Source organism: Patella vulgata, chromosome 5 (assembly GCF_932274485.2).
Source record: "Patella vulgata chromosome 5, xgPatVulg1.2, whole genome shotgun sequence".
NCBI lineage: Eukaryota > Metazoa > Mollusca > Gastropoda > Patellidae > Patella > Patella vulgata.
The window spans coordinates 42,119,958-42,124,883 of record NC_065883.2 but is presented as its reverse complement, the minus strand read 5'-3'; the positions used below and the strand labels follow the sequence as shown (position 1 = coordinate 42,124,883).

The following is a 4,926-nucleotide window of genomic DNA, read 5'->3' as shown; positions in this document are numbered from 1 at the left end:
ACGTTCTATACAATCCCGAATACACACTTATATTATCTGTTTATATAAGTGATAATTCTCGATAGTTTTCCTTTACGAAAATATATAATAAAAACGACTAAATTCGAGTGAATTAGTTCATCGATGAGCCTTCCGCACAACGTTTTGGCACTAGACTGGTTAACCTGCTCTAATACGTCAGACTCGCTCCTACGTCACCCCTTTTCTGACTTGCATATTATTATAGAGACCACTGATCTATACTGGATAGCTCATGACGCAATCAACAAATGACGTAGCTTGAAGCCACCGTCCACCATCTTGCTACACCCAGAAGCACTTATAGTCTCTTATTTCCACTATCAGTATGCGCTTTGTTTACAAGCAAATTCGACGAAAACATTAACAACAGAACATTATATTGTGTCTAAAACATTGTTGGCGTTTTTATATAAAATAAATTCACAAGGGTACAACATTGATTTTATTCTTAATATAGTTAAAAGTGCGCATTCTCATTATAATATATCGGCTGAAGGTCATAAAATGTTTTGAGGCGAACCATACTGTTTGTCGTAAATCAGATTATAACGCTGAATTTATCAATTTCTATATACAACAATTGAAAATAATAAATAAAAAATTATAGAGTAAGGCATAGGCTTTACATACTAAATCAGTCATTGTTTGGAAAATATAAAATCATCTGACGAAAAAGAAAATGTAACTGCAATATGCTACCCCTTGTTTTTTTAATTATAGTTTTGATTTTGGATTTTAAAAATGTTTGGAAATCAGCCAGTTGTATTCGTCCAGAATTTTCTACTATATTTCAAATATCTATGAATACCAAAATTGTATCATGTCCTTTGGTAAAAAAAAAGTACATAATATCTATTGACATATAGGATCCACGATAAATTAATAAAAGTATAAGCAGTATTTACACTACAAATTTGTCTTTGCAATGGCATATTACAATATTCAAATTTAAATACTGTTCAGCTAATTTTTTTGTGTGCTCTTCTTTATCCTAATATGTAATTTTATAGCTTTTTTAAACATACATACATACATACATACATACATACATCTAAACCTATATTCTACTTTCTTTTTTACATTTTAGGATCTTTATATAAATAACCCATTTACTTTTTTTTTACTATTTTACTACTCAGTATTTTACAGAAAAAAGGGTCAAGATATATAGAAAAGTTAATTTTATGTGGTATTATATAATATTATTATCTTCATAGTCTGTAATTTACGAAAGAATACAGAGCTCATCTATTTTTTTTTTTACTTCTGAGTTCCTAGTTCTCACTTCTGAGTTCCTAGTTCCCACTTCTGAATTTAACTCTGAATTCAACGATTTGTATAAAATGCGCATGCGCACTTTCTACTTTCACATTACTTATTGGTTCGATGCCGACAGCGGTAAAATAAAGAATGAGAATGAGAATAGATGAATGAAAATCTAGATAACTATTCTTTTTAAAGGCATCCTACGTGTGTTATACTGCATATACCATTATGGGGATAATTTTCTTTGTCGGTTTGATTTTGGTATGCTGCATTTCGTGTGTAAAGTGCCTACCTGTACCTACCAGCTATCTACCATGCTTGTCTAATAATGTTTTCAGTCTAAATGAGCTGATTCTTCGATATTTCAATTGTGATTTTTGAAATGGGGAAATAATGCTTCTGTTGTTGTATCTACACCAGGTCAATATCAGTTTGAGCACTCTAAAATGACGTCTAAGATCTTTGAGATTAAAACGTAAACTCACTGGGAGTAGAAATACAATTTCTTCTTATAACGATGTGGTTAATGCAATTATAACTGAAATCGGATGTAGTGGACACTGTATTTGATACCGATCTATGTGGTATCGTTTAAAGATTGAATGGGGCATCAGATTTCCTCGCGATGAAATTCTCAGACTTATGCGGATTGTTGATCCAGAAGGAATTCGAGTGAGAAAACGTCGACGTTTACATCGAAGACGATAGATTTGTAAAGGACCAAATGCGGTTTGGCATGTAGATGGGTATGACAAGAAAAAGCCATTTGGATTTTGCATTCATGGTTGTGTGGATGGCTTTAGTCGACGAATTATTTGGCTACGTGTTGGGAAAACTAACAATAATCCCAAGGTAATTGCTAGATATTACCTCGAGGCGGTCCAACAGCTTGAAGTTGTCCCAGCTAAAATTAGGTGTGATTTGGGAACAGAAAATTCTATATTAAAGAATCTTCAGCCGCTATTCCATTATGATGAAAATGACCCCACTGCGTGTTTGAAATCCTTTATTTATGGAAAGAGAGAGAGAGAGAAATGGAGTTTAACGTCCACTCGACACAAACTAGGTCATTTCGGGACTAACATATGGTTCAATTTTATTTCAATAATTCGCTTGCGCGTAGGGGTCTTTAGCAGTGGGAGGAAACCGGAGGACCAGGAGAGAAAACCCGCGAGGTTGGACAGGCGACCCTACTCCTTGTCACGTACAACCGGGGATTCGAAACCACGCCAGTCGACTCAATGACAGACTTTATGATACAGCGCGCGCACGCTACCCATTCAGCCATCCAACCCCCCTTATGGAAAGAGCACTTCTAATCAGCGTATAGAAGCGTGGTGGTCCATCCTTCGACGACAATGTTTACATTGGTGGATTAATTTATTTAAAGACATGCGAGAACAGAATATTTTTAATGACTCAAATATTCTTCACAGTGAATGTCTGCAGTTCTGTTTTATGCACATTATTCAACCAGAACTTGACATGGTCACTAGAAACTGGAATCTGCACCAGATAAGTAGGAGCCGCAAGACGGAGGTTCCAACAGGAAAACCTGACGCAATGTATTTTTTGCCACAGCTATATGATGCCAGCGATCAAGGTACCTTTGTGGATATTAGAGATGTTTCTGCATGCATGACGATTTTTCGAGTACGATAACAAGTCGATAGCTTCAAACAAATTTGTACAATTGATTGAGCTCCTAAAACCAGGCGTGGGTATTCATGTAACAGCGAGAGAAGGGCTCAATTTGTATATGGAAATAACAGAACTGTTAGAACACTACCAATGATGACCTCTGACTCATAATAAGTACTAAAATGATTATACTTTCCTGTAATTAATAATGTGTTGTAGAAACGTGTTTTGTTCACAATAATGTGGCCCCTTTTAATACACTCCACGTCACCCACACTCCTTAATCCCTGGTTGAACAAACGTTTCGATTACCTTGGGATCATATACATGTATAATGTTTTTTTAGCTTGCAACTAAACTGAATTATTTAGAACCACACGTGAATTGTGAATAGGCGTGTGTGTTTGTCTAGTACTATCAAATATCAATAATCAGGTTATTATAGTAACTGGACACAATTATATGGGTAACAATTACTTCTTTACTAACAAGCGACGTTTCGACATATGGCACTAGTTGGATAAAGACAGTAGAATATACATGTAATAAAATGTTGAAATATCGCTTATAGTTATTTATATAATCGTTATTGTGTTGTAGGCATTCAACGCGAGCGGTAGAGAGTGTCTGAGAGGTTGTTCTACTAAAACATTTTTGCAAATTAGGATTTATTTCCGTGCATATAAGGCCATTCCAGAGGCGAGGCTTTGCAGTTTGATTATGTCGAACGCGGAGCATATATTAGTATCGTAGGCATCTACCTTGAGTGCTAAATTTCTGCTGGGAGGTGGGCTTTTAGCAGGAAAACTTTACATCACTATACACCGTAATCACCCAAAGCGAGCGCTAAAGGTTGTGTCTAGGGTTACACCACCCAAGGAATTAAAAAAAAATTACGAATGAATTTCGTGCATTTGAGACCATTTCAGCAGCGATGTCCGTTAGATAAAAATAATTGTGCCCAATCCACGTATTCATTGGTAATTTGAGTCCATGGGTCTCCCACCAGTCAGTCTCTTATCACACCTGCCCCCCTACCCCACCTAGATCCGCTACAGGATGGTTATTATAGTACACCTTATCCTTGAGATCCCCCCTGTGGACCGAGGCTAGCCCAGTACTAGGTAGTAGAATAGGTCTATTGCCCCTCCCCAGCGTGTCGTAAAAGGCGACTCATGGGGAGAGTGGTCGGGCGACTCCGCAAGTACTCCCAGCGTATAAGCAGATCATCTGCGACAACATGTGGATTGGCGCAAATTGATCTGATTTACGGTGTCGACATGCCATAAGACAATATTCATTCATTCATTCATTCATTATCCTTGAGATACCTAAACAAATAAAACAAAATCGGGGATTTCGGTGAACTTGGTGCTAATCATTATCTTCCTCGGTCCGTATAAACTTCTACATTAGCAACTATTGCAAGCTATATTATTCATTTTTACGCGTTTTCAGTAAACTAAGTCTGTAGACATTTCGTCTGTGAATATTGAGTCTCTGGAAAAACCCGACTAACTTTGCTATACTTAACACACTATCTACTAGTCGCGTTTGTCAAGGCGTCCCGTTTTTTTACCTCCACTAAAATCCCTAAGTGAGTTCCGTAAGCCGGTTAAGCGCTTTTAATATCCATGTAAAAGGTTAAGCGCTTTTAATATTTTCACTTGGTTTAGGCGGGAAAGTTAGCACGAAAGTAGCAACTGCGCATGCGCTTTTATAATATCTCCGAATTTAAGTCTGAAGTAGGAATTCTGAACTCAGAAGTAAGAACTCAGAACTCTGAATTCAGAAGTGGGAAGTCGGAACACAGAAATTAAAAAAAAAAGTAAATGAGCTCTGTAGGCTTTCGTAGTAATTCTAGAGTCTATGCATATATAAAAAGATTTACATTAAATGGCGAGTTGTATTTTTTTCTAGTAATTTTAGAAAAGTTTAAAGATATAGAAGTTAATTTTTTCAGGGGGATCGTATATTTTCTTCATAGTCTACTGTTAT

General features: G+C 36.4%; 1 pseudogene; it reads left to right on the top strand.

Annotated features, from left to right (window-relative positions):
* Positions 1-1,929: 1,929 nt before the first annotated feature.
* Positions 1,930-2,949, top strand: LOC130012889 (uncharacterized; annotated as a pseudogene).
* Positions 2,950-4,926: the final 1,977 nt, after the last annotated feature.